The sequence below is a fragment of the Tenrec ecaudatus genome, chromosome 3, assembly GCF_050624435.1.
Source record: "Tenrec ecaudatus isolate mTenEca1 chromosome 3, mTenEca1.hap1, whole genome shotgun sequence".
NCBI lineage: Eukaryota > Metazoa > Chordata > Mammalia > Afrosoricida > Tenrecidae > Tenrec > Tenrec ecaudatus.
In genome coordinates, this window is record NC_134532.1 from 58,184,716 (window position 1) to 58,207,388 (window position 22,673).

Here is a 22,673-nt window from a genome sequence, read left to right on the forward strand (position 1 = left end):
TTGGTTAGTGTTTTTTCTTTTAGTGTCATTGGATTTTGGTTGGGTTATGTTTTCATTTTTGTTTGTTTTTTTTTCTTTTTGCTGCTTGGTTTTCCTCAGTCTTGTTTTGTGCATGTTATTACCTTTACAGGTCTGTCTAATTAATAGAGGCTGGATGAAGAATCTGGAGGAGTAAACATGTGACCGGCCCTTTCCATTGGGCATGGGAGTGAGCACGGTGGGGGGAAAGGAAGTGGTGTAAAGAAACCCGGAGACAAGGGAACCACAAGTGATGGAAATCAGTGGTAGGGGGATGTAGAAGGCCTGGTAGGGCGTGATCAAGGGTAATGAAAACAAGAGAAATTACTGAAACCCAAAGGAAAACTGAGCATGGCAGTGGGCACATGAGGAAAATCAAAGGGTATAGAAGAGTGAGCTGGGAAGCAAGGGCCAGTTATAGACGTCTAAATAAAGACATGTACATATAATTACAAAGGGGCATGGGGAAATAGATCTATGTCCATATGTTTATAGATTTAGTATTAAGGTAGCAGATGGACATAGGGACTCCACTCAAGGACTCCCTCATTGCAACAACACTGTTCTATTAAATTGGAATTCTACGATGCTCACCTTCCCTACACCATCACCTACCACAAAGCGGCTGTATAAGCAAATGTGGTGAAGAAAGCCGATGGTGTCCAGCTTTCAAAAGATATAGCGTGTGGGGTTTTAAAGGCTTGAAGGTATAGAAGCAGCCATCTGGCTCCGAAGCAACAGAGCCCACATGGAGGAAGCATACCAGCCTGTGTGATCACAAAGTTTCAAAGGGATAAGGCAACAGGCATCATGAGAACAAAAAAATCTTATCATGGAGAATGAGAGGGGACAGCCGGGTATAGACGAATAACATATTTGCAATGCACTGGATATCCCCTTACTGAAGGATCAAAGAAAGGAGATAAAAGCATACAGGGTATGAAAAAATAAAGATGAAACACACCTTTCCTCTAGTTCTTAATGCTTCCTCTTGCCCCACTATCATGATCCCAGTTCTACCATACTAATCTGGCGAAACTAGAGAAGGTATTCTAGTACCGATAGCAATTTCAAACACGGAGAATCCAGGGTGGATTGGCCCTTTAGGACCAGTGTTGTGAGTGGAGATAATGAGAGGGTGGAGGAAGGGCAGGATGGAAAGTGGGAACCGATTACAAGGATCTTCATTGACCTCAAAAGAAAGGTGGGTGAATATATGACAAAAGAATTAGTACATTTCCAAGGATTGATGAGGGATGGGTGGTGTGCATTGAGGGGGGGGGGAATGAGGAGTTAAGGCGAGGGGCTTGGGTGGAGAGTGGATATTTTGAGAATAATGAGGGCAATTAATGTACAGATGTGCTTCAAACAGGTGATGTATATATGGATTGTGGTTAGTGTTCTAGGAGCCACTAATAAAAAGATCATAAAAGAAACAAAAATAATCTGGGCAGAGGGCTCATGCAATGGTCTCAGGCTGGATTAGATCAGTCAAAACATCTAGTGGAGTCACCTCACTCTGTGTCTATTCCTGAGTCAGGCATGAAACTTAGGGCCCACTGTCCCAGCAGCTGGTCAGTTAGGGTTGTGGGTCTCTGAGGCCATTCCATAGGGGGAATGGTCTTCTGTCCTGCAGGGCTCACCCTCCTTTGTAAGTGTGCTGTCTGGGGCACGGCTTTCATGGAGTCCACCACATGGGAGCTCTACTACTCATGGGGGATTGGCAGGAAGCCTCTGCTCATGCGCACACACCACCAACTAGCTGGAGGATCTCCGTGAACAAAGCCTGAGGCAGACAACAAGCCCACTAACTGATGCTGTAAGAGATACAATCAGCATCCAGAAACCTGCAACTGGGAGTAAGAGGCAGCATACCTTGGTGCCAGCCCCTCCCACTCTAATCTACAAGGAGTGACATTGCAAAGCAGAGGGTTTTCATAAAGCACTGCCAGGACTGTGGAATGAGCAGCCTCATTTGTGGACATGGATACTCTGTGATCCAGAGGTACTACCTCCCCCCTTCCACTCAGGTGAGACAAAAACCCTTGCAAGCAGAAAGCCATGCATCTGAACAGTATCCACCAGCCACTCAAGGGCAGCCCTGCTGCCTCCAAAGAGCCTTCCTGAGTGAGAGAGAAATCACGCAGAAGCCTGGTCTGTCACTCAAGTGAGTTTTATGAGCGTTAGGGAGGCGTGGTGGGCAAGTCTGGCCGACCCCAGTGGCTGAATTGAATTTACATGGCCTAGGTTGGTCAATCCAGTTACTGGGCCCACCCAGGTAGACCTCCCCTTTGGCCAGAAACCTGGACCTCTGAGCATGCACAGGGTGCCTCTCCTAACTGGGCTCTTATCTTGGCCCTATGGGCATGCATAACGGATGCCCCAGTCCCTAGCATAGCTACCTAACATTTGCCCCCCTGAAGAGATATGGACCCAAATCTTTGGGGTACTGTGCGACGACATCTCTAGCTACTTCCTTCGGGCAAAAGGGGCGTGGTGGGGCTTTGGGTCCATACCCTTCCTACACTGCTGGGAGGGGTTGTCCATTGAGGGCAACTTTATCCAGGATGGATAAGGTTGAGGTGGTCCAGGAGATGGTAGTCGTGGACCTGGCACACTTGGTTCAGAAGCTTTAATCACCCGATAACTTCTGAGAAAAACAAACTGTCTAAAAGGTGAACAGTTTGACTGCGACAAGGCTAAGCTTGTGACGTGGCAGTGGCCTTGAAATTAGGTGAGTGTCACAGGAAACAAAAATAATCTTAGAATTACCAGACATGTGTGTTTGTTCATTGGAAGTACAGGAAGAGGGATAAAAGCATTCATACTTTCACCTAGGAGGGCACAGGTTTGGGCACTACTTGGTGCAGTGGGATCGCTGATTCATTTATGATGCTAAGATCTTGGACCCGGTGATAAGACCCATCCTTCTTTTTAACCCTATAACACTTCAATTTTAAATTTGGGAAAAAATTATTTTCTTTTTGTTGTGGATTTCATAGTTAATAATTTATATATATTTATATATACATTTTAAAAAATTTATGGAAACATCATGCTCCGCGTTAGAGTTAAATGGAAATAATGGGCTAGTACAGGAGGAGTCAAAAGTGACGAAAATAGAGTAACTGCCTAAGTCATTTTGAATTTTCTTGGGTTGAATTGGAGTAAAGGCTTGTAAATTGCCCAGGGTCCAAATTCTCATGGTGCCTCCTACAATGGGTAGAATGTTCACGGATGTTTCAGGGCTGGGAGATTTGTAACCCCTAAGTCCAGGATACCTTAGGGCAGGGCTCCTGAAACTGTTTACCCAGGGAGCCAGTTCACTGTCCCTCAGGCCATTGGAGGGACAGACTATAGTTTAAAAACAAAAATTATGAACAAATTCATATACACAATGCACATCTTGATTTGAAGCTCAAAAAAAAAATAAATGGGGCACATACACCTGGCAGACAGGATCTATGTCCTCGGCTGTCTGCATGTGGCCAACAGGCTGTAGTTTGAGGACCCCTGCTCTAGGCGTTCACCAAGAGGATATGGTTTCAACCCTATTGCGTGGAGACTCTACAATTTGTTTAAAAGTGATGGGGCAGAAGCAGTCCCTGATTGACCCACGCAAGACTAGTTTTCCCATCCCCTATTACTAAGAGTTCATAGTCATGGTTAAGGAGAACCAGGACATCCCGATCTGATTCCTTTAATTCAAGTGTGGGCTGACATTGCCACTAAGAAATCTGCAAATATAAAAGACTTACTCCCTCCATCAAAGAAAGGGTCCTTGTTTCCAAGGTTTCAGGAAACATGGCAGGACCGGAAAAACAAACGGTCCAAGTTCCCAAAACCACATATGTGGAGGCCATCGCTCCACGCCCACCTCCCCCACCCCCTCCTCCTCTTCCTTCCTTCCCCTCCCCTCCCCTCCCGATCTCTCTCCCCTAATCGGCTTTATCTCATTTTGCAGGAGAACTCTGGGAGTGGGAGAGCTGACTTCAGACCCTTTGGTTCCAACCCCGCCCTATAAGGTTTCTAGGGTCTAGAAATAGAAAACTTCAAAAAGGCCCTTATTTAGTCACTCACTCCCAAACCGGCCCCCCAACCTCACCCCTACCCCCAACCAGCAGCCCACCACACACACTAGTACTGGTATGTCTTCCATACCCATAAGCCCACCTGGAATGATTGCCAGCAACTTCTCCAGGTGCTGTTCACAACGGAGGAAGGGTAGCCCTTCCAGACAGAGGTCCAGTAAGCAGTCAGTGAACCTGATGGTCAGGGAGCAGGCGCTCCTTACTCGAGAGAAACCTTTTGCCACTACACGAACAATGTGGGATCTCAATTCCTAGCAAGGCCCAGAGGGCTTTACCAGGTATCACGCGTTGCTCTTACATGAACCTCTGCGGAAGAGCTAGGAAACCTATGAATTTATCTAAGGTCAGTGAAAATTTTCAGGCTCTTATAAGAAAATGTCCACGTGCCTTTCTAGAGTGGCTGATGGAACCTACGGGCGTTATACCGCTAATGGCCCTGAGGCCCCGAGAACAGGTGGGCAATAAGTATTGCCTTTATGACTCAGTCAGTCTGCCTCAGACATGAAAAAGAAGTGGGAAGGGTTTGAAGGGAAAAATCATAGTGATTTGGTACAAGTGGGTCATTGAGTGTATAACAACAGAGATGACCCTAGCACGACAGAGACAAAGAAACTAGCTAAAATACTAGTAATTGCCATGAGAGACCCCGAGACTCAGGAAAAGGAGAGCAAGGCCCACTCACGGAGAGACTAACCTGAGGGAACCGCCGAGCCATGGGGAAGGATCAATGTGCCTACTGCAGGAAAGAAGGACACTGGAAAAATCAGTGCCTTGAAAACTCCAGGAGAGGTGCACGACCCTCCACTAGAGTGGACGGGCCTCATCTGCACCTAGAAAGACACAACCATGAGACAATAATGCTTGAAGAAGCTTAATGAAGGGGTCAGGGCTCTGTTTCCCTTCGCCGCTAAAAGCCCAGGCTAACTCTCCATGTAGGAGGCCAGCCAGTAAATTTCTTGGTGGACACAGGGGCCACCTTCTCAGGTTCACTAAGGAATACTGGCACATTTTCAAAAAGAAAGATGTGAATTACTGTGAGCCTATGATTCCTTCCACAGATAACTCACACCAGAAGTTTTGCATGGAGGGTAGGTGGGCTTCCCTAGACAACAAGATAACAAATATCTATCTGCCCATTCTCCCAGTTAGCCACCTGGTTATGATGGCACTGGCTCCTGGCTCAGCTGCTGCGCCAGTGAATTAGTTATAGCAGGAGAAGACTAGGTGGCCCGTGGCCATCAACGGAAGGACCAAATCTCCACAGTGGGCTTCCTGTTTCAATATGGAGGACCGTCTCTCACCTGCAGGACACCATCTCTATACTGAGCTCATAATTGCCACCCCAGGTCTAGAATGCAGCGCGCAGGTACACAGTATATGAAACAGTCTCTGATTAACCCCTCTCAATAACTTGCTGACATGGGAGTCTGGAAAATCCAGTACATTTACTTTCCAGATGAGAAAACTCACCCCAAAAAACCCAGGAGTTGTCCCAGAGACACACAACTGGTTAACAACAAAGTTATATTCACAACCAGCGTCTGGACCAATACCCCGGGGCCCCACAGAACTGTGCCCATCGATCAGTCAATATTTCCTGGACTCTAAAAAAATCTGAGCTGATACCCACCCCCGCACATCCTTGCAGCCCCAAAGATTGTATTTCACAGAATGGCACCAGATCTGAAGCTCACGGAGAGGGACATATCTGATCAGAGAACACAGGGCAGAACAAATGGGAGGAGGGGAGAATGGAGCACATCCTGGCCCAGTACACCTTGAGGATGATGTTCCCAATCAGAGAAGCCAGTCCACAGAGAAGACCACAAGGGCAGCACCACGATGAGAAACGTCCCTCAAAGACCCATAGCCCTAGAGAGGACAACAATGGAGATACAGTGTGGGAACTGCGCCCGAACTGATCCTGCCACTTCGAATCATGACACTAAGAGAGTGCAGCGGAAGAGTTAGAAAACGGAGCATCAAAGTCCCCGGGAAATGGCAAAGGTGGACTTTGTGGTCAGGGCTCGGTGCCCCAACAGACTGGACTGGAAAACACTCCTAAAGTTCACTACACAGTCCTTGTACTTTCCTTTCTTGGTTAGTGTTATTTTCTTTTAGTGTCATTGGATTTTGGTTGGGTTTTGTTTTCATTTTTGTTTGTTTTTTTCGTTTTACTGCTTGGTTTTTCTAAGTCTTGTTTTGTACATGTTAATACCTTTACAGGTCTGTCTAATTAAGAGAGGCTGGATGAAGAATCTGGAAGAGTAAACATGTGACCGGCTCTTTCCATTCGGCATGGGAGTAAGCACGGTGGGGGGAAAGGAATTGGTGTAAAGAAACCCAGATACAAGGGAACAACAAGTGATAGAAATCGGTGGTGAGGGGGATGTAGGAGGCTTGGTAGGGCGTGATCAAGGGTAATGTAACCAAGAGGAATTACTGAAACCCAAAGGAAGACTGAGCATGGCAGTGGGCACAAGAGGAAAATCAAAGGGTATAGAAGAGTGAGCTGGGAAGCAAGGGCCAGTTATAGACGTCTAAATAAAGTCATGTACATATATTTACAAAGGGGCATGGGGAAATAGATCTATGTCCATATGTTTATAGATTTATTATTAAGGTAGCAAATGCACATTGGGCCTACGCTCAAGGACTCCCTCTTTGCAAAACACTGTTCTATTAAATTGGAATTCTACGATGCTCACCTTCCCTACACCATCACTGACCACAAAGCGGCTGTATAAGCAAATGTGGTGAAGAAAGCCGATGGTGTCCAGTTACCAAAAGATATAGAGTGTGGGGTCTTAAACGATTGAAGGTAAAGAAGCAGCCATCTAGTTCCGAAGCAACAGAGCCCACATGGAGGAAGCACACCAGCCTGTGTGATCACAAAGTTTCAAAGGGATAAGGCAACAGGCATCATGAGAACAAAAAAATCTTATCATGGAGAATGAGAGGGGACTGCCGGGTATAGACCCAAAACCTATTTGCAGTGCACTGGATATCCCCTTATAGAAGGAGCTCAGAGAGGAGATTAAAGAATACAGGGTATCAGACAGCAAAATGAAACACAACTTTCCTCTATTTCTTAATGCTTCCTCTTGCCCCACTATCATGATCCCATTCTACCATACTAATCTGGCCAAACTAGAGAAGGTATTGTAGTACCGATAGGAATTTCAAACACTGGGAATCCAGGGAGGATGGGTCATTAAGGACCAGTGTTATGAGTGGAGATACTGGGAGGGTGGAGGAAGGGCAGGATGGAAATGGGAACCAATTACAAGGATCTTCATTGGCCTCAAAAGAAAGGTGGGTGAAGATAAGACAAAAGAATTAGTACATTTCCAAGGATTGATGAGGGATGGGTGGCGGGCAATGAGGTGGGAAAAAATGAGGAGCTGAGGCCAGGGGATTGGATGAAGAGTGGATACTTTGAGAATAATGAGGGCAATTAATTGTCAGATGTGCTTCAAACAGCTGATGTATATATGGATTGTGGTTAGTGTTGTAGGAGCCCCTAATAAAAACATCATGAAGGAAACAAAAAAATCTGGGCAGAGGGCTCATCCAAGGATGATCTCAGGCTGGATTAGACCAGTCAAAACAGCTACTGGAGTCTCCTCACCCTCTGTCTATTCCTGAGTCAGGCATGATGCTTAGGGCCCACAACCCCAGCAGCTGGCCAGTCAGGGAGGTGGGTCTCTGAGGCCATTCCACAGGGTAATGGTCCTCTGTCCTGCAGGCCCACCTCCTTTGTAAGCGTGCTGTCTGGGGCACGGCTTTCATGGAGTCCACACCATGGGAGCTCTACTACTCATGGGGGATTGGCAGGAAGCCTCTACTCATGCGCACACACCAGCAACTAGCTGGAGGATCTCCGAGAACAAAGCCTGAGGCAGACAACAAGCCTACTAACTGATGCTGTAAGAGATACAATCAGCATCCAGAAACCTGCAAGTGGGAGTAAGAGGCAGCATACCATGGTCCCAGCCCCTTCCACTCTAATCTACAAGGAGTGACAATGCAAAGCAGAGGGTTTTCATAAAGCACTGCCAGGACTGTGGAATGAGCAGCCTCATTTGTGGACAAGGATACTCTGTGATCCAGACGTCCAACTCCTCCCTTCCTGTCAGCTGAGACAAAAACCCTTGCAAGCAGAAAGCCATGCATCTGAACAGTATCCACCAGCCACTCAAGTGCAGCCCTGCTGCCTCCAAAGAGCCTTCCTGAGTGAGAGAGAAATCACGCAGAAGCCTGGTCTGTCACTCAAGTGAGTTTTATGAGCGTTAGGGAGGCGTGGTGGGCAAGTCTGGCCGACCCCAGTGGCTGTATTGAATTTACACGGCCTAGGTTGGTCAATCCCGGTACAGGACCCAAGCACGTGTATCTCCCCTTCATGACCAGAACCTGGACCTCTGAGCATGCACAGGGTGCCTCTCCTAACTGGGCTCTTATCTTGGCCCTATGGGCATGCATAACGGATGCCCCAGTCCCTAGCATAGCTACCTAACATTTGCCCCCCTGAAGAGATATGGAACCAAATCTTTGGGGTACTGGGCGACGACATCTCTAGCTACTTCATGCTGGGAAAAGGGGTGAAGTGGGGCTTTGGGTCCATACCCTTCTTACACTGCTGGGAGGGGTTGTCCATTGAGGGCAACTTTATCCAGGATGGATAAGGTTGAGGTGGTCCAGGAGATGGTAGTCGTGGACCTGGCACACTTGGTCCAGAAACTTTAGTCACCCTATAACTTCTGGGAAAAACAAACGGTCTAAAAGGTGAACAGTTTGACTGTGACAAGGCTAAGCTTGTGAGGTGGCAGTGGCCTTGAAATTAGGTGAGTGTCACAGGAAACAAAAAAAATCTAAGGATTACCAGACATGTGAGTTTGTCCATTGGAAGTACAGGAAGATGGATAAAAGCATTCACACTTTCCCCTAGGAGGGCAGAGGTTTGGGCACTACTAGGTGCAGTGGGATCTCAGATTCATTTGTGGTGCTAAGGTCTTGGACCAGCTGATAAAACCCATCGTTCTTTTTAACCCTATAACGCTTCAATTTTAATTTTGGGAAAAAAATATTTTCTTTTTGTTTTGGACTTTCATAGTTATAAATATATATGTATATACATTAATATATACATTTTAAAAAATGTTATGAAAACATCATGTTCTGCGTTATAGAGTTAAATGGAAATAATGGGGTAGTACAGGAGGAGTCAAAAATGACCAAAATAGAGTAACTGCCGAAGTCATTTTGAATTTTCTTGGGTTCAATTGGAGTAAAGGCTTGTAAATTACCCGGGGTCCAAATTCCCATGGTGCCTCTTACAACGGGTAGAATTTTCAAGGATGTTTCAGGGCTGGGAGATTAGTAACCCCTAAGTCCAGGACACCTTAGGGCAGGGGTCCTGAAACTGTTTACCCAGGGGGCCAGTTCACTGACCCTCAGGCCATTGGAGGGACAGACTATGGTTTAAAAAAATCAAAATTTACGAATAAATTCATGTGCACACTGCACATCTTGATTTGAAGTTCCAAAAAAAAAAAAAGGGGGGCACATACAACGGGTAGAAAGGATCAATGACCTCGGCTGTCTGCATGTGGCCCACAGGCTATAGTTTGAGGATCCCTGCTCTAGGCATTCACCAAGAGGATGTGGTTTCAACCCAAAAGCTTGGAGACTCTACAATTTGTTTAAAAGCGATGGGGCAGAAGGAGTCCCTGATTGACCCACACAAGACTAATTTTCCCATCCCCTGTTACTAAGAGTTCATAGTTATGGTTATGGGGAACCAGGACATCCCGATCTGATCCCTTTAATTCAAGTGTGGGCTGACATTGCCACTAAGAAACCTACAAATATAAAAGACTTACTCCCTCCCTCAAAGAAAGGGTCCTTGTTTCCAAGGTTTCAGGAAACATGGCAGGACCGGAAAAACAAACGGTCCAAGTTCCCAAAAGCACATAGTTGGAGGCCATCCCTCCCCGTCCCCCTCTCCCACCATGTCCCCCTCTCCCCTCCCTTCACCTCCCCTCCCGATCTCTCTCCCCTAATCGGCTTTATCCCATTTTGCGGGAGAACTCTGGGAGTGGGAGAGCTGGCTTCAGACCCTTTGTTTCCACCCCCGCCCTATAAGGTTCCTAGGGGCCAGAAATAGAAAACTTCTAACAGGCCCTTATTGAGTCACTCCCTCCCCAGCCGGCTCCCCAACTCCATCCCCGCCCCCAACCAGCAGCCCCCCCCACACACTAGTACTGGTATGTCTTCCATACTCATCAGCCCACCTGGAATGTTTGCCAGCAACTTCTCCAGGTGCTGTTCACAACGGAGGAAGGGTAGCCCTTCCAGACAGAGGCCCAGTAAGCAGTCAGTGAAACTGATGGTCAGCGAGCGGGCACTCCCCACTTGAGAGAAACTCTTTTGGCCACTACACGAACAATGTGGGATCTCAATTCCTAGCAAGGCCCAGAGGGCTTTACCAGGTATCACCCGTTGCTCTTACATGACCCTCTGCGGAAGAGCTAGGAAACCTATGAATTTATCTAAGGTCAGTGAGAATTTTCAGGCTCTTATAAGAGAATGTCCGCCTTCCTTTCTAGAGTGGCTGATGGAAGCCTACGGGCTTTATACCCCTAACGGTCAGAAGGCCCCGAGTACAGGAGGGAAATAAGTATTGCCTTTGTGACTCAGTCAATCTGCCTCAGACATGAAAAAGAAGTGGGAAGGGTTTGAAGGGAAAAATCTTAGTGAATTGGTACAAGTGGCTCATTGAGTGTATAACAACAGAGATGACCCTAGCACGACAGAGACAAAGAAACTAGCTAAAATACTAGTAATTGCCATGAGAGACCCCAGAGACTCATGAAAAGGAGAGCATGGCCCAATCACGGAGAGACTAACCTGAGGGCACCACCAAGCCATCGGGAAGGACCAATGTGCCTACTGCAGGAAAGAAGGACACTGGAAAAATCAGTGTCTTGAAAACCCCAGGAGAGGTTCAAGATCTTCCACAAGAGTGGACGGGCCTGATCTGCACCTAGAAAGACCCAAGCAAGAGACAATAATGCTTGAAGAAGCTCAATGAAGGGGTCAGGGCTCTGTTTCACTTCGCCGCCAAAAGCCCAGGCTAACTCTCCAAGTAGGAGGCCAGCCAGTAAATTTCTTGGTGGACACAGGGGCCACCTTCTCAGGTTCAGAAAGGAATTGGGGCATGTTTTCAAAAAGAAAGATGTGAATTACTGTGAGCCTACGATTCCTTCCACAGATAACTCACACCAGAAGGTTTGCATGGAGGTTAGGTGGGCTTCCCAAGACAACAAGATAACAAATATCTATCTGACCTTTGTCCTAGTTAGCCACCTGGTTATGATGGCACTGCCTCCAGGCTCAGCTGCTGAGCCAGTGAAGCAGTTATAGCAGGAGAAGACTAGGTGGCCCGTGGCCATCAACCTAAGGACCCAATCTCCACAGTGGTCTTCCTGTTTCAATATGGAGCCATGTCTGTCACCTGCTGGACATCATTTCTCTCCCGAGCTCATAATTGCCGCCCCAGGTATAGAATGCAGCTCGCAGGTACACACTATATGAAACAGTCTCTGATTAACCGCTCTCGATAACTTGCTGATATGGGAGTCTAGAAAATCCAGTATATTTACTTTCCAGATGAGAAAACTCACTCAAAAACACACAGGAGTTGACCCAGAGACACACAACTGGTTAACAACAAAGTCATATTCACAACCAGCGTCTGGACCAAGAGCACGGTGCCCCACAGAACTGTGCCCATCGAGCAGTCAATATCTCCTGGACTCTCAAAAGATCTGAGCTGATACCCACCCACCCCCACATCCTTGCAGCCCCCAAAGATTATCTTTCACAGGATGGCACCAGATCTGAAGCTCGCGGAGAGAGACATATCTGATCAGAGAACACAGGGCAGAACAAGGGGGAGGAGGGGAGAATGGAGCACATCCTGGCCCAATACACCTTGAGGATGATGTTCCCATTCAGATAAGCCAGTCCACAGAGAATACCACATGGGAAGCCCCACGATGAGAAACGTCCCTCAAAGACCCTTAGCCCTAGAGGGGACAACACTGGAGACACAGTGTGGGAACTGCTCCCGAACGGATTCTGCCACATCGAGGTATGACACTAAGAGAGTGCAGCGGAAGAGAAAGAAAACGGAGCATCAAAGTCTTTGGGGAATGCCAAAGGTGGACTTGTGGTCAGGGCTTCGGGCCCCAACAGACTGGACTGGAAAACACTCCTAAAGTTCACCACACAGTCCTTGTACTTTCCTTTCGTGAATAGTGTTGTTTTCTTTTAGTGTCATTGGATTTTGTTTGGGTTTTGTTTTCATTTTTGTTTGTTTTTTTTCTTATTGCTGTTTGGTTTCGCTCAGTCTTTTTTTTGTGCACGTTATTACCTTTACAGGTTTGTCTAATTAAGAGAGGCTGGATGAAAAATCTGGAGGAGTAAACATGTGACCGGCCTTTCCATTGGGTGTGGGAGTGAGCACGGTGGGGGGAAAGGAAGTGGTGTAAAGAAACCCAGAGACAAGGGAACAACAAGCGATGGAAATCGGTGGTGAGAGGGATGTAGGAGGCCTGGTAGGGTATGATCAAGGGTAATGTAACCGAGAGAAAATGCTGAAACCCAAAGGAAGACTGAGCATAGCGGTGGGCACAAGAGGAAAATCAAAGGGTATAGAAGAGTGAGCTGGGAAGCAAGGGCCACTTATTGACGTCTAATTAAAGACATGTACATATATTTACAAAGGGGCATGGGGAAATAGATCTATGTCCATATGTTTATAGATTTAGTTTTAAGGTAGCAAATGGACATTGGTCCTCCGCTCAAGGACTCCCTCATTGCAACAACACTGTTTTATAAAATTGGCATTCTACGATGCTCACCTTCCCTACACGATCACTGACCACAAAGCGGCTGCATAAGCAAATGTGGTGAAGAAAGCCGATGGTGTCCAGCTACCAAAAGATATAGCGTGTGGGGTCTTAAAGGCTTGAAGGTAAAGAAACAACCATCTAGCTCAGAAGCAACAGAGACAACATGGAGGAAGCATACCAGCCTGTGTGATCACAAAGGTTCAAAGGGATAAGGCAACAGGCATCATGAGAACAAAAAAAATCTTATCATGGAGAATGAGAATGGATTGCCGGGTATACACCCAAAACCTAATTGAAGTGCACCTGATATCCCCTACAGAAGGATCTCAGAGAGGAGATTAAAGAATACAGGGTATGAGACAGCATAGATGAAACACAACTTTCCTCTAGTTCTTAATGCTTCCTCTTGCCCCAATATCATGAACCCAATTCTACCATACTAATCTGGCCAAACTAGAGAAGTATTCTAGTACCGATAGGAATTTCAAACACGGGGAATCCAGGGTGGATGGGCCCTTTAGGACCAGTGTTATGAGTGGAGATACTGGGAAGGTGGAGGAAGGGCAGGATGGAAAGTGGGAACAGATTACAAGGATCTTCACTGACCTCAAAAGAAAGGTGGGTGAAGATATGACAAAAGAATTAGTCCATTTACAAGGATTGATTAGGGATGGGTGGCGGGCATTGACGGGGGAAAAAATGAGGAGCTGAGCCCAGGGGCTTGGGTGAAGAGTAGATATTTTGAGAATAATGAGGGCAATTAATGTACAGATGTGCTTCAAACAGCTGATGTATATATGGATTGTGTTTAGTGTTGTAAGAGCCCCTAATAAAAAGATCATAAAAGAAACAAAAATAATCTGGAGAGAGGGCTCATGCAAGGATGATCTCAGGCTGCATTAGACCAGTCAAAACAGCTACTGGAGTCGCCTCACCCTGTGTCTATTCCTGAGTCAGGCATGATGCTTAGGGCCCACAGCCCCAGAAGCTGGCCAGTCAGGGAGGAGGGTCTCTGAGGCCATTCCACAGGGGGAATGGTCCTCTGTCCTGCAGGGCCCACCCTCCTTTGTAAGCGTGCTGTCTGGGACACTGCTTTCATGGACTCCACACCATGGGAGCTCTACTACTCATGGGGGATTGGCAGGAAGCCTCTGCTCATGCACACACACCAACAACTAGCTGGAGGATCTCTGTGAACAAAGCCTGAGGCAGACAATAAGCCCATTAATTGATGCTGTAAGAGATACAATCAGCATCTAGAAACTTGCAAGTGGGAGTAAGAGGCAGCATACCTTGGTCCCAGCCCCTCCCACTCTAATCTACAAGGACTGACATTGCAAAGCAGAGGGTTTTCATAAAGCACTTCCAGGACTGTGGAATGAGCAGCCTCCTTTGTGGACATGGATACTATGTGATCCAGACGTACTACCTCCTCCCTTCCAGTCAACTGAGACAAAAACCCTTGCAAGCAGAAAGCCAAGCATCTGAACAGTATACACCAGCCACTTATGTGCAGCCTTACTGCCTCCAAAGAGCCTTCCTGAGTGAGAGAGAAATCACGCAGAAGCCTGGTCTGTCACTCAAGTGAGTTTTATTAGCGCTAGGGAGTCGTGGTGGGCGAGTCTGGCTGACCCGAGTGGCTGAATTGATTTTACATGGCCTAAGTTGATCAATCCAGGTATAGGACCCATGCAGGTGTACCTCCCCTTCATGGCCAGAACTTGGACCTCTGAGCATGTACAGGGTGCCTCTCCTAACTGGGCTCTTATCTTGGCCCTATGGGCATGCATAACGGATGCCCCAGTCCCTAGCATAGCTACCTAACATTTGCCCCCATGAAGAGATATGGACCCAAATCTTTGGGGTACTGGGAGACGACATCTCTAGCTACTTCCTGCTGGCAAAAGGGGCGTGGTGGGGCTTTGGGTCCATACCCTTCCTACACTGCTGGGAGGGGTTGTCCATTGAGGGCAACTTTATCCAGGATGGATAAGGTTGAGGTGGTCCAGGAGATGGTAGTCGTGGACCTGGCACACTTGGTTCAGAAGCTTTAGTCACCCAATAACTTCTGGGGAAAAAAAACTGTCTAAAAGGTGAACAGTTTGACTACGACAAGGCTAAGCTTGTGACTTGGCACTGGCCTTGAAATTAGGTGAGTGTCACAGGAAACAAAAAAAATCTTAGGATTACCAGACATGTGTGTTTGTTCATTGGAAGTACAGGAAGAGGGATAAAAGCATTCACACTTTCCCCTAGGAGGGCACAGGTTTGGGCACTACTAGGTGCAGTGGGATCACAGATTCATTTATGATGCTAAGGTCTTGGACCCGCTGATAAGACCCATCCTTCTTTTTAACCCTATAACGCTTCAATTTTAATTTTGGGAAAAAATTATTTTCTTTTTGTTGTGGATTTTCATAGTTATAAAAATGTATGTATATATTTAATATATACATTTTTTTAAATGTTATGAAAACATCATGCTCCGAGTTATAGAGTTAAATGGAAATAATGGGATAGTCCAGGAGGAGTCAAAAATGACCAAAATAGAGTAACAGCCTAAGTCATTTTGAATTTTCTTGGGTTCAATTGGAGTAAAGGCTTGTAAATTACCCGGGGTCCAAATTCCCATGGTGCCTCCTACAACGGGTAGAATGTTCAGGGATGTTTCAGGGCTAGGAAATTAGTAAACCCTAAGTCCAGGATACCTTAGGGCAGGGGTCCTGAAAATGTTTACCGAGGGGGCCAGTTCATTGTCCCACAGGCCTTTGGAGGGACAGACTATAGTTTAAAAAAAACAAAAGTTACGAATAAATTCATGTGCACACTGCACATATTGATTTGAAGTCCAAAAAAATAAATAAATGGGGCACATACACCCGGCAGAAAGGATCAATGACCTCGGCTGTCTGCATGTGGCCCACAGGTTGTAGTTTGAGAACCCCTGCTCTAGGCGTCCACCAAGAGGATTTGGTTTCAACCCAAAAGCTTGGAGACTCTACAATTTGTTTAAAAGTGATGGGGCAAAAGAAGTCCCTGATTGACCCACGCAAGACTAATTTTCCCATCCCCTATTACTAAGAGTTCATAGTTATGGTTATGGGGAACCAGGACATCCCGATCTGATCCCTTTAATTCAAGTGTGGGCTGACATTGCCACTAAGAAACCTACAAATATAAAAGACTTACTCCCTCCCTCAAAGAAAGGGTCCTTGTTTCCAAGGTTTCAGGAAACATGGCAGGACCGGAAAAACAAACAGTCCAAGGTCCCAAAAGCTCATAGGTGGAGGCCATCCCTCCCCGTACCCCTATCCCACCTCCTCCCCCTCTTCCCTCCCTTCACATCCCCTCCCCCCCCCCCCGATCTCTCTCCCCTAATCGGCTTTATCCCATTTTGCAGGAGAACGCTGGTAGTGGGAGAGCTGGCTTCAGACCCTTTGGTTCCAACCCCGCCCTATAAGGTTTTAGGGGCCAGAAATAGAAAACTTCTAACAGGCCCTTATTGAGTCACTCCCTCCCCAGCCGGCTCTGCAACCCCATCCCCGCCCCCTACCAGCAGGCCCCAACACACACTAGTACTGGTATGTCTTCCATACTCATCAGCCCACCTGGAATGTTTTCCAGCAACTTCTCCAGGTGCTGTTCACCACGGAGGAAGGGTAGCCCTTCCAGACAGAGGCCCAGTAAGCAGTCAGTGAAACTGATGGTCAGCGAGCGGGCACTCCCCACTTAAGAGAAACTCTTTTGGCCACTACACGAACAATGTGGGATCTCAATTCCTAGCAAGGCCCAGAGCGCATTACCAGGTATCACCCGTGCTCTTACATGACCCTCTGCGGAAGAGCTAGGAAACCTATGAATTTATCTAAGGTCAGTGAGAATTTTCAGGCTTTTATAAGAGAATGTCCGCCTTCCTTTCTAGAGTGGCTGATGGAAGCCTACGGGCTTTATACCCCTAACGGTCCGGAGGCCACGAGTACAGGAGGGCAATAAGTACTGCCTTTATTACTCAGTCAATATGCCTCAGACATGAAAAAACGTGGGAAGGGTTTGAAGGGAAAAATCTTAGTGATTTAGTACACGTGGCTCATTGAGTGTATAACAACAGAGATGACCCTAGCACGACAGAGACAAAGAAATTAGCTAAAATACTAGTAATTGCCATGAGAGACCCCAGAGACTCAGGAAAAGGAGAGCATGGCCCACTCACGGAGAGACTAACATGTGGGCAGCGCCAAGCCATGGGGAAGGACCAATGTGCCTACTGCAGGAAAGAAGGACACTGGATAAATAAGTGCCTTGAAAACCCCAGGAGAGGTGCAAGACCTTCCACAAGAGTGGACGGGCCTCATCTGCACCTAGAAAGACCCAAGCAAGAGACAATAATGCTTGAAGAAGCTCAATGAAGGGGTCAGGGCTCTGTTTCCCTTCGCAGCCAAAAGCCCAAGCTAACTCTCCATGTAGGAGGCCAGCCAGTAAATTTCTTGGTGGACACAGGGGCCACCTTCTCAGCTTCAGAAAGGAATATGGGCACGTTTTCAAAAAGAAAGATGTGAATTACTGTGAGTCTATGATTCCTTCCACAGATAACTCCCAGCAGAATGTTTGCATGGAAGGTAGGTGGGCTTCCAAGACAACAAGATAACAAATATCTATCTGCACTTTTTCCCAGTTAGCCACCTGGTTATGATGGCACTGGTTCCTGGCTCAGCTGCTGAGCCAGTGAAGCAGTTATAGCAGGAGAAGTCTAGGTGGCCCGTGGCCATCAACAGAAGGACCAAATCTCCACAGTGGTCTTTCTTTATCAAAATGGAGCCACGTATGTCACCTGCTAGACACCATTTCTATTCCGAGCTCATAATTGCCGCCCCAGGTATAGAATGCAGCTCACAGGTACACACTATATGAAACAGTCTCTGATTAACCCCTCTCGAAAACTTGCTGACATGGGAGTCTGGATAATCCAGTACATTTACTTTTCAGATGAGAAAACTCACTCAAAAACACACAGGAGTTGACCCAGAGACACACAACTGGTTTACAACAAAGTCATATTCACAACCAGCGTCTGGACCAAGAGCCCGGTACCCCACAGAACTGTGCCCATTGAGCAGTCAATATCTCCTGGAATCTCAAAAGATCTGAGCTGATACCCACAACCCCCCCACATCCTTGCAGCCCCCAAAGATTCTCTTTCACAGGATGGCACCAGATCTGAAGCTTGCGGAGAGGGACATATCTGATCAGAGAACACAGGGCAGAACAAGGGGGAGGAGGGGAGAATAGAGCACATCCTGGCCCAATACACCTTGAGGATGATGTTCCCAATCAGAGAAGCCAGTCCACAGAGAAGACCACATGGGCAGCCTCACGATGAGAAACGTCCCTCAAAGACCCAAGCCCTAGAGGGGACAACACTGGACACACAGTGTGGGAACTGTGCCCGAACTGATCCTGCCACCTCGAGGCATGACACTAAGAGAGTGCAGCGGAGAGAAAGAAAAAGGAGCATCAAAGTCCTTGGGGAATGCCAAAGTGGACTTTGTGGTCAGGGCTCGGTGCCCCAACAGACTGGACTGGAAAACACTCCTAAAGTTCATCACACAGTCCTTGTACTTTCCTTTCGTGGTTAGTGTTGTTTTCTTTTAGTGTCATAGGATTTTGGTTGGGTTTTGTTTTCATTTTTCTTTTTTGTCGCTTGGTTTTGATCAGTCTTATTTTGTGCATGTTATTACGTTTACAGGTCTGTCTAATTAAGAGAGGCTGGATGAACAATCTGGAGGAGCAAACATGTGACCGGCCCTTTCGATTGCGCATGGGAGTGAGCACGGTGGGGTAAAGGAAGTGGTATCAAGAAACCCAGAGACAAGGGAACAACAAGTGATGAAAATCGGTGGTGAGGGGGAAGTAGGAGGCCTTGTAGGGCGTGATCAAGGGTAATGTAACCAAGAGAAAATGCTGAAACCCAAAGGAAGACTGAGCATGGCAGTGGGGACAAGAGGAAAATCAAAGGGTATAGAAGAGTGTGCTGGGAAGCAAGGGCCAGTTATAGAAGTCTAAATAAAGTCATGTACATATATTTACAAAGGGGTATGGCGAAATAGATCTATGTCCATATGTTTATAGATTTAGTATTAAGGTAGCAAATGCACATTGGGCCTCCGCTCAAAGACTCCCTCTTTGCGAGAACACTGTTTTATAAAATTGGCATTCTATGATGCTCACCTTCCCTACACGATCACTGACCACAAAGCGGCTGCATAAGCAAATGTGGTGAAGAAAGCCGATGGTGTCCAGGTACCAAAAGATATAGCGTGTTGGGTCTTAAAGGCTTGAAGGTAAAGAAGCAACCATGTAGCTCAGAAGCAACCGAGCCCACATGGAGGAAGCATACCAGCCTGTGTGATCACAAAGTTTCAAAGGGATAAGGCAACAGGCATCATGAGAACAAAAAAATCTTATCATAGAGACTGAGAGGGGACTGCCGGGTATACACCCAAAAGCTATTTGCAGTGCACTGGACATCCCCATACAGAAGGATCTCACAAAGGAGATTAAAGAATACAGGGTATGAGACAGCATAGATGAAACACAACTTTCCTCTAGTTCTTAATGCTTCCTCTTGCCCCACTATCATGAACCCAGTTCTACCATACTAATCTGGCCAAACTAGAGAAGGTATTCTAGTACCGATAGGAATTTCAAACACGGGGAATCCAGGGTGGATGGGCCCTTTAGGACCAGTGTTATGAGTGGAGATACTGGGAAGGTGGAGGAAGGGCAGGATTGAAAGTGATAACCGATTACAAGGATCTTCATTGACCTCAAAAGAAAGGTGGGTGAAGATATAACAAAAGAATTAGTACATTTCCAAGGATTGATGAGGGATGGGTGGCGGACATTGTAGGGGGACAAATGAGGATCTGAGGCCAGGGGGTTGGGTGGAGAGTGGATATTTTGAGAATAATGAGGCAATTAGTGTACAGATGTGCTTCAAACAGCTGATGTATATATGGATTGTGGTTAGTGTTTAAGAGCCCCTAATAAAAAGATCATAAAAGAAACAAAAATAATCTGGGCAGAGGGCTCATGCAAGGATGATCTCAGGCTGGATTAGACCAGTCAAAACAGCTACTGGAGTCACCTCACCCTGTGTCTATTCCTGAGTAAGGCATGAAGCTTAGGGCCCACAGCCCCAGCAGCTGACCAGTGAGGGAGGTGGGTCTCTGAGGCCATTCCACAGGGGGAATGGTCCTCTGTATTGCAGGGCCCACCCTTCTTTGTAAGCATGCTGTCTGGGGTACGGCTTACATGGAGTCCACACCATGGGAGCTCTACTACTCATGGGGGATTGGCAGGAAGCCTCTGCTTATGCCACACACCAACAACAAGCTGGAGGATCTCTGTGAACAAAGCCTGAGGCAGACAACAAGCCCACTAACTGATGCTGTAAGAGATACAATCAGCATCCAGAAACCTGCAACTGGGAGTAAGAGGCAGCATACCTGGGTCCAAGCCCCTCCCACTCTAATCTACAAGGAGTGACATTGCAAACCAGAGGGTTTCATAAAGCACTGCCAGGACTGTGGAATGAGCAGCCTCATTTGTGGACATGGATACTCTGTGATCCAGACGTACTACCTCCTCCCTTCCAGTCAGCTGAGACAAAAACCCTTGCAAGCAGAAAGCCATGCATCTGAACAGTATCCACCAGCCACTCATGTGCAGCCCTGCTGCCTCCAAAGAGCCTTCTTGAGTGAGAGAGATATCACGCAGAAGCCTGGTCTGTCACTAAAGTTAGTTTTATGAGCGCTAGGGAGGCGTGGTGGGCAAGTCTAGCCGACCCCAGTGGCTGAATTGAATTTACATGGCCTAGGTTGGTCACTCCAGGTACAGGACCCACCCAGGTGTACCTCCCCTTCATGGCCAGAAACCTGCACCTCTGAGCATGCACAGGGTGCTTTTCCTAACTGGGTTCTTATCTTGGCCCTATGGGCATGCATAATGGATGCCCCAGTTCCTAGCATAGCTACATAACAGTTGCCCCCTTTAAGAGATATGGACCCAAATCTTTGGGGTACTGGGCGACGACATCTCTAGCTGCTTCCTGCTGGCAAAATGGGCGAAGTGGGGCTTTGGGTCCACACCCTTCCTACACTGCTGGGAGGGCTTGTCCATTGAGGGCAACTTAATCCAGGATGGATAAAGTTGAGGTAGTCCAGGAGGTGGTAGTCATGGACCTGGCACACTTGGTTCAGAAGCTTTAGTCACCCGATAACTTCTGGGAAAAACAAATGGTCTTAAAGGTGAACAGTTTGACTTCGACAAGGGCAAGCTTGTGTGGTGGCAGTAGCCTTGAAATTAGATGAGTGTCACAGGAAAAAAAAATCTTAGGATTACCAGACATGTGTGTTTGTTCATTGGAAGTACAGGAAGAGGGATAAAAGCATTCACACTTTCCCCTAGGAGGGCACAGGTTTGGGCACTACTTGGTGCAGTGGGATCACTGATTCATTTATGATTCTAAGGTCTTGGACCTGCTGATAAGACCCATCCTTCTTTTTAACCCTATAACGCTTCAATTTTAATTTTGGGAAAAAATTATTTTCTTTTTGTTGTGGACTTTCATTGTAATATATATATATATATATATTGATATATTGATATATATATATATATTGATATATACATTTTTAAAAATGTTATGAAAACATCATGCTCCGTGTTATAGAGTTAAATGAAAATAATGGACTAGTACAGGTGGAGTCAAAAGTGACCAAAAGAGAGTAACTGCCTAAGTCATTTTGAATTTTCTTGGGTTCAATTGGAGTAAAGGCTTGTAAATTACCCGGGGTCCAAATTTCCATGGTGCCTCCTACAACGGGTAGAATGTTCAGGAATGTTTCAGGGCTGGGAGATTAGTAACACCTAAGTCCAGGATACCTTAGGGCAGGGTCCTAAAACTGTTTACCCAGGGGGCTAGTTCACTGTCCCTCAGGCCATTGGAGGGACAGACTATAGTTTAAAAAAAAACAAAAATTACGAACAAATTCATGTGCACACTGCACATTTTGATTTGAAGTTCAAAAAAAAAATAAATGGGGCACATACACCCGTCAGAAAGGATCAATGACCTCGGCTGTCTGCATGTGGCCCACAGGTTGTAGTTTGAGGACCCCTGCTCTAGGCATTCACCAAGAGGATGTGGTTTCAGCCCCAAAGCTTGGAGACTCTATAATTTGTTTAAAAGTGATGGGGCAGAAGGAGTCCCTGATTGACCCACGCAAGACTAGCTTTCCCATCCCCAATTACTAAGAGTTCATAGTTATGGTTATGGGGAACCAGGACATCCCGATGTGATCCCTTTAATTCAAGTGTGGGCTGACATTGCCACTAAGAAGCCTGCAAATATAAACGACTAACTCCCTCCCTCAAAGAAAGGGTCCTTGTTTCCAAGGTTTCAGGAAACATGGCAGGACCGGAAAAACAAACGATCCAAGTTCCCAAAACCACATAGGTGGAGCCCATCCCTCCCAGGCCCCCTCCCTCACCTCCTCCCTCTCCACCATCCCTTCCCCTCCCTCTCCCCCTCCCTTCCACTCCCCTCCCATCCGGACCTCTCCCCCTAACCGGCTTTATCCCATTT